The sequence below is a fragment of the Perca fluviatilis genome, chromosome 1 (genome assembly GCF_010015445.1).
Source record: "Perca fluviatilis chromosome 1, GENO_Pfluv_1.0, whole genome shotgun sequence".
NCBI classification, from domain to species: Eukaryota; Metazoa; Chordata; class Actinopteri; order Perciformes; family Percidae; genus Perca; species Perca fluviatilis.
This window is the reverse complement of record NC_053112.1, coordinates 34264189-34272278: the sequence shown is the minus strand read 5'-3', so window position 1 is coordinate 34272278 and position 8090 is coordinate 34264189. Positions and strand designations below refer to the sequence as shown.

The window sequence follows — 8090 nt, the reverse complement described above, 5'->3', positions numbered from 1 at the left end:
CACAGAGGCATGAGCTGAATGATTTTGAGAGTGAAAGTAAGGGGGGAGGATGGGTGCTGCTGCTTGGCTTATTTGCAAACAGAGGTCACGTGTGAAGCAAAAGCAAGTGTGTGTGTGTGTGTGTGTGTGTTTGGGTGTGCGTGGCTGTGACCTGGTTGTGTGTTCACGTCTATGAGAGTGACAGAGTTGGTGTGTTGCTCTGCTGTGAAATATCCTGAAATGGCTTGCCTTAAGGGGATTGTGAAAGTACGAAGCAAAAACGTGACTGTGTAGTCAGTCTTCACGACTGAATGGAGGGGAGAGGGAGAGATGGAGAAGGATTTGAATGAGAGGGAAGGTAAAAAAAAGAATGGGGGAAGAAAATGAGTTGGATGTAATGAAGGGGAGGGGGAGGAGAAAGACAACAAACTAACCTAAATTAGACTAGGACCAAAGGGAAAAAAAACTGATTTATTCAATGAAGAAAAGGCAATGAACTGCAGAGGCTTAGTCTGTCACGTGCAGCTTTTTAAATTTGGCAGTTTCCGTAGCACCACTGTGGCTAAAAATAATAGGGTGCATATAAATAGACACTGGTCTGATTTTTCTCTAAAGGGCATCTATTTATAATATAATCTACCTTTAATAAAAAAAAAATTCAAAGATGGCTTAAGACAGACAAGATTTCTGGGTTTTATACTGTATTTTATTTTAGACTCCTGCATACTACAACACCATCACTGACTCTAGTTAACTGAAGTTGTGTCACCCTAGGGTGAACAATATTATGTTGACAGGGCATGTTTAAATTGCTTTTTGGTTTTGATGTTCCCTTTCCTGGGTGTTATTGGTTCCAGGAAGGGCAGCACATGGTAAGCATTCATTTTTGATAGGATTTAATAGAACAGAAGAAATGGTTGCTACACCAATGCTAAAATTTATTGTTAAAAGTTCAATTTGTTAAAATTGTTTTAATGTAGTTTCCCAGATAAGCCCCCACTTGTCATGACCTGGTTCAGGTGGTAACAACAAAGAGGGAGATGACACCATGTTAAATGTTTAAACAGGATTTTATAAAATTTAGGTTAAAACAAATAAGACAAAATTAAATAACCAAATTAACTATATGCAGAACAGAATGTGGAAATTAACGAAGTCAGTGGCGTAGGATGTGCATGTGTGACAGAGGTGTCTGCAAAAGGCAAACCTAGGACAACATATCCAAACCAAACCTTAGTGTGACTGTGGAGAGAGCCAGAACAGAGAGAGAGAGAGAGAGAGAGAGTGAGAGAGAGAGAGAGAGTGTATGTACTGCAGCTTGAGTAATCTCAGCACACTTGGCCCAGGTGAGCTGAGTTACTCTAATAAGTGACCTGAAAATGGGAGGCGCAGGTTAGAAACACACCTCCACAATGTCAACAGCAAAGGCACTCCAAGTGACACTGCATGGGCATCACACTTTATTAAAGGAGAACTCCGGGCAATTTTTACATTAATCTTGATCGCTATAAATTTATGAGTACTGTCGATAGCAAAAAAAAACGAACAGAATCGGTCCTAGCAAACTGGAGTTGCTGCAGCTAATGCCCATAGCTCCCAGTTAGCTAAATCGGCAGTTTTGGGGGAATAATCTAAAGAGTGCCTTTGTGCCTCTTAACAGACACAAAATGCAATTATAATGTCTGTGCAACATGAACAGGGCTCTTACGTGACAACACAATGCGTTTTCAACTCAGACATCCTGCCGCTAGTGTTCTCTTAACACATCCATGGTTCAGCCAGGCTTCTGTGGTAATTTTTACACATCAGTTCCGTGTGTATTTGTAGCTCATCTATTGTGTGTGACATTGATCTGGCGTTGGTGAGTAGGAGTCTTGGCAGTGGCGATATTTGTGTGGTAGTTTCCTTAGCCGGGCAAGCAGGCCCGACCGGCGTCCTTGCTTCTCCATCCTCCCCGCCTTCCTCGCCTGCCGCGGCCGACAACAATACAACGAGTGCCCGCTAGTCTGGTGGATGTCCTCCAGAGGACAGGTCATGCCTTCACAGCAAAAAAATTTAGTTTATATCAGGGTTCTAAATTAACACCCACCAACCCGTCAAATGCTGGTTAAAATTAATTTTGGCGGGTGTTAATAAACACTTACTAGCCAGTTTGGCTGGTGATGCATGAGACATTACATGCATGATACATCCGTCCTCGGTCATTTATCCCCCTGGCAGTACTTCCTACATTTCCCAAGAACATTGTGCCGTAATGCTGCGTGATGACATTTCATACTCCCATTGGCTGCGCGCAGTCTGAAGCGAAACCAGCGCGAGAAACCATGGAAACGAACGGAGCCAGAGCAGGGAGCATAGACTGAAAGAATAGGGAGTTAGCTAGTAAAGTAAAGTAAAAAGTTAAGATTAAACTAAATGCGGCAGTGGTTGGGTCAGACTTCTGGGGGCGAGAAGAGGAACGAGGCAGGGGATGAGGATATTGACAGAGAAACGAAGAAAAGAAAATGTAATGCCAAATGGCTGACGGGTCGTGAATGGCTTGTGTTTGATCACGAAAATGTCGTCATGTTTTGTCAGGACTGCCACATGTATGCGAAAGAAAAAAACAAAACGAACAATTTGGTGGTAGGAACTAATAATTTTAAAGTCGAGGTAGTAAAGGACCATGAGAGTGCCCGAAGTCATCAGTAGAGCCTAAGGATTAAAACTGCCAAGACAGGTCATATTGAAGAGAGCCTTACCGGGAGAAGCCTTGCTTTATTGAAGACGTGAGAGTTGGAGAAGATGCAGCTACTTTTTCAGAATGCCCACCCCATTGGAAAAAAGGGCAGGCCTTTCACCGACTTCGCATGGATGTGTGAGTAAGTGAATTAACGTTACTATTTACATGTTTCAGAAACAGTGCATTTAATACAATTCAGAGTGCTTCCATAAACACAGATGAAACTTTACGTTTGGGGGTTTCAAAAAGAAGAAAAAAAATCTCACTGAAATGTACTGTGTGCTAACAGTGGCTTCATTTACACGAAAATTTATTTCAGGGTGGACAGGAAGAAAGGCTTGAAGATAGGAGAGACGTACACAAATGACTACCAGGCAAAAGAGTTCATAAACTACATAGCAGAGGATGAGAGAAGAAAGATGAGGGCAAGATTATCAGATGGCAAGTTAATCTCGGTCATGTCAGATGGATCTCTCGACAGTGCAGCGATGGAAGAAGAAATGGTCTACGTCAGGAGTACCAGTGAGGGGAAGGTCAAAGTTGATTTTGTCGGGTTAAAAGCTGTCTCGAAGCCAGATGCTACAAATATAGCTGAAGCAGTGTGCAGTATAATGGAAAGTGGAGTCAGCACTGATTGGAAGAACAAGCTAGTGGCAATCACCACAGATGGAGCATCTGTAATGACAGGAGTAAACAGTGGTGTAGTTACAAAACTGCGTGCAGACAGACCAAATGTGCTGGGGATCCACTGCATGGCCCATAAGCTAGAGCTTGCCTTTACAGACGGAATAAGGAAAAATGTGATGGCCAGGAAAGTTGAGGACCTGTTGAGTGGACTCTACACCTTATATCATAAGAGTGGAGTGAACAGGGCCAGCCTAAAGCAACACTTCAGGGAGCTCCACATGAAGGCTTTGATGCCAACCAGAGTAGGTGGAACCCGGTGGCTACTACATCTTTTCAAAGCACTTGACCATTTTCTCAGGGGTTATGCTGGCATTGTACGCCACTTGGAGGAGAAGGTATGTTAATATTGAGCCTACTAAAACCAGCAGTGTAGATGGATTATTTAATGTTTGCTTTCTTTTTCTCTTCATCAGTTTTAAATGCTGTCTGATATAATGCAGTTGTTTTGCTTGTAGTCCCAGGAGGCCACGAACATCAATGCTGTTCTGAGGCCAAGGGGTTCCTCAACATAGGCAAGGATGGTGGAGTGCTCAGGTTTTGCTGCCTTCTCCATGACACCATCTATCAACTGAGCAACCTCTCCAAGTCACTGCAGAGGTCAGTGTCAACCCTGGCTGAAGCTTAGAGCTGCCTTTCCTCCACTCAGGCCGTCATAGAAAAGTATAAGTCAAGGTATGTATCATATATCCTATAATTTATGATTTGATTTGATCAGTGTTGGTGTGTTTTCACCTCAGTATAAATACAAATAAATAAAAAGACGCCCATCCATCTATCTCTGCACAACTGTAGACCTGGGCCTAAGCTGAGAGCAGTGCTGGACACAGACTCCTATGAGTGCCGACCAGCATGACAAGGCAAAGAATGAGCTAATTGATTCTCTGTACCGGTGCATCACTGCTAGATTTAGTGATGTGAAGAGTGGTGTCCTGCAGGCTATGCGGCTGACCAGTTTCCAGTGCTGGCCAGAGGCAGACACAAGTTCAGGTTAGCAATTTAAAAGTAATGAACAAATCTTTACGCATTTTATGTTTTAAGACAACTGCTTCACTTTATATTAATGTTTTCCCTTTTGTTCTCAGATTTTGGTGATGAAGAGGTAAACAATCTCATCAGTCACTTCCGACCTCTTTTACTGTCTGCTGGAGTGGATGTGGAGTTGATCCCTGATCAATGGACAATTCTCAAGACTTAACTGCACACAGCAGGATTCAGCCAAGGTACTTGGAGAATGTTTGTTGTTGAGAAAAAAAATCTCATACTGATGTACCTTATCAGTAGCATTTTTAAACAAGTGCTTGAAAAGTTCCCAAGCTTTATAGAAATGTCTAATATTTTTTTTATTTGATGTTTTATTTTGTTTATCATAGTAAATGTAATTTGTTAAAGACACAATCCAAATTTGATGCCATCTTTTAATAACTAAAGTTGCATTTGAAAATGTATAATTGTTTGCAAGTGCATAATGCATATTGTCTGTCTCACCCTGCTACAGGAACCTTTGAGAAGACCTGGCCTACTGTGAACAAAATGCTTCGCCATCGGTGTCCTGATGTCCTTGATCTTTTTGATGCTCTACCCACGATCCCTGCAGCTACACCTGACTGTGAAAGAGGGTTCAGTGTTATGAAGCAGGTAAAGAGTGACTGGCGCTCACGCCTAAAAATTGAGACCCTCTCTGACCTCCTTAAAACCCAGTTGTGCTCACCTGACATCAAAGACTTTGATCCAACCAAAGCCATTGACATCTGGCATGCTGACAGTTTGCACTTACGCAGGCCTGACTTTGTGCACAAACATGGAACAAAAGGAACAGAGGTATGAAGGTAAATATGGTGCAAAACGTGAGAGCTTGTAGAATACAATGTGAGAACTTGCAGAACAAAATAATTTAACTTGTATGTTAAAATTTGCACTTGTAAAATAAAAATTTGCACTTGTAAAATAAAAATTTGCACTTGTAAAATAAAAATTTGCACTTGTAAAATAAAAATGTGCACTTGTAAAATAAAAATTTGCACTTGTAAAATAAAAATTTGCACTTGTAAAAATTATTCACATTTGAAGTCACAAAAGAAAAAAACATGAGAGCTTGTAAAAAAATCTGAACTTGTAAATTGAAATTTGCACTTGTAGAAAAAATATTCACAAATGTGTAGATTGATATTTGCATGAACACAATGACAGCTGCAAACTTGTAATGCAACATTTACTCATGTACTTTTTTTTTACTCAGGTTGATTTTTCATCACAACCACAACTCAGTGATTACAACCTCTCGAATTCGTCACTGTATGCGCTTCGCATCACAAAGAGGCGAATCTGCGCCTCGACTTTTGCAACACTTTGCGCGATACATTTGGTGCAAAACTAATTTGTACCTGTGGACTTAGGCTGTGGAGCTCTGATCCAACAGAACGGGGAAAGCGGGTTTCTATCGCCAGATGAGGGACAACTCTGTCCGGCTTATTTAGCTATGTGCATGGAAGCCTGGTTAAATAGCAAGCTAGCGTTAGCTAACTAACCAACCAGCCTTCATTCTAAATAAATACCTTTTAATTATCTTAACACTTTTTAACAGTCAAACTGAAACACTGGCGGTGAGCTCCAGGTCCTGCAGCCGCAGACGAACGTCATCAGCGGGTATCGGCCAGCGGAGCAACATCGCTATTATTGCCAGAAAGCTTCGCTGCCACCCTCGACCTGCAGTCGGACGCCACGCGGGACACACAGAGCCCCGCACCCGGTAGCATCGGCACATCCCCCGGCCATGACCACAGCTTGCTTTGCTGATGTTGTGCCTCACTGCCAATCATTGCACCCGCTTGGGCAGCAACAATAGCTTCTGCAGAATTACATCCACCTCGCGGGCAGCAGCAATTATTTTTGCCGAATAATGCGTCATCTCTTAACCCTCGTTGCTGCCGAGATTTGCACCCAGGTAGCAAGGAAATGATAGTCTGATAAAACATTGATGTCTCTAAACGTTGTAAAATTATAATCATCATTGATGAACATGACAAAGGAATGTATATAGCCTACATTTTAATTAAACAGTAGCTACTTTGCCTTATAAAATCATTATTTCCCCTTATGGATGGAAGTCTTGGCAGGGATGCAGAACTTGGCACGTGTTATTACCCGCTGATGACGGTCCGGCCGGCTGCAGGACCTGGAGCTCACCGCCAGTGTTTCAGTTTGACTGTTAAAGTGTTTAGATAACTAAAAGGTATTTATTTAGAAGCTGGTTAGTTAGCTAACGCTAGCTTGCTATTCCACCAACACTAGCGGTGAGCTGCTACCGGGTGCGGGGCTCTCTGTGTCCCGCTGGAGCTCCGACTGCAGGTCGAGGTCGGCAGCGAAGCTTTCTGGCAATAATAGCGATGTTGCTCGCTCGGTTCGGCCGCTGGTGACGGGTCCGTCCTGCGCGTGCAGGACCTGGAGCTCACCGCCAGTGTTTCAGTTTGACTGTTAAAAAGTGTTAAGATAATTAAAGGGTATTTATTTAGAATCAGGCTGGTTGGTTAGTTAGCTAACGCTAGCTTGCTATTTAACCAGGCTTCCATGCGACATAGCTAAATAAGCCGGACAGAGTTGTCCCTCATCTGGCGATAGAAACCCTGCTTTCCCCGTTCTGTTGGATCAGAGCTCCACAGCCTAAGTCCACAGGTACAAATTAGTTTTGCACCAAATGTATCGCAACAAGTGTTGCAAAAGTCGAGGCCAGATTCGCCTCTTTGTGATGCCAGAGCGCGCATACAGTGACAGATCCGAGGTTGTAATCACTGAGTTGTGGTTGTGATGGAAAATCAACCTGAGTAAAAAAAAAGTACATGAGTATACGTTGCATTACAAGTTTGCAGCTGTCATTGTGTTCATGCAAATATCAATCTACACATTTGTGAATATTTTTCTACAAGTGCAAATTTCAATTTACAAGTTCAGATTTTTTTACAAGCTCTCATGTTTTTTTCTTTTGTGACTTCAAATGTGAATATTTTTACAAGTGCAAATTTTTATTTTACAAGTGCAAATTTTATTTTACAAGTGCACATTTTTATTTTACAAGTGCAAATTTTTATTTTACAAGTGCAAATTTTTATTTTACAAGTGCAAATTTTTATTTTACAAGTGCAAATTTTAACATACAAGTTAAATTATTTTGTTCTGCAAGTTCTCACATTGTATTCTACAAGCTCTCACGTTTTGCACCATATTTACCTTCATACAGAGGGTGGCTCAGATTCTGATGGCACCACCTCTGAAGAAGAAGAGCTCTGAAGACATGCGATTCAAATGATAGATAGATAGATAGATAGGTAGGTAGATAGATAGATAGATAGATAGATAGATAGATAGATAGATAGATAGATAGATAGATAGATAGATAGATAGATAGATAGATAGATCGATCCCAAACTTGAAATTAAATGTTTGCACTTTCTGTGTATATTTTGTTGTATGTATTGAACTTTATATGTATTTTTCATGCCAACAATGTTAATACAATGATCAAATGCATTCAGTGGCACTTTCTTATTTTCACCAGAAAAAAATTGGCTAGTGGAAATTCTGATTGGCTGGTAACCTAAAGCCAAGAATAAAACATTATGCGTTTTGCACAGTTTGACTTTGTTATTGACTTTGGGACAATACAAAAATGTGAAATGTTGATGTGAAAAAATGAAGTATATTACCAGCC

The 8090-nt window shown here is 41.4% G+C and overlaps 1 long non-coding RNA gene across 2 annotated transcripts; it reads left to right on the top strand.

Moving 5' to 3' along the window:
- The first annotated feature begins 1814 nt into the window (after nt 1–1814).
- LOC120562219 lies at nt 1815–7719 on the top strand. 2 transcript variants are annotated; one of them, XR_005639709.1, is made up of 6 exons: nt 1815–2840; nt 3844–4060; nt 4181–4375; nt 4471–4608; nt 4884–5206; nt 7622–7719. It is a non-coding gene; the product is annotated as an uncharacterized LOC120562219 (long non-coding RNA). The 2 variants fall into 2 exon arrangements; XR_005639708.1 differs by having other exon boundaries at nt 1815–4060.
- The last annotated feature ends 371 nt before the right edge of the window (nt 7720–8090 follow it).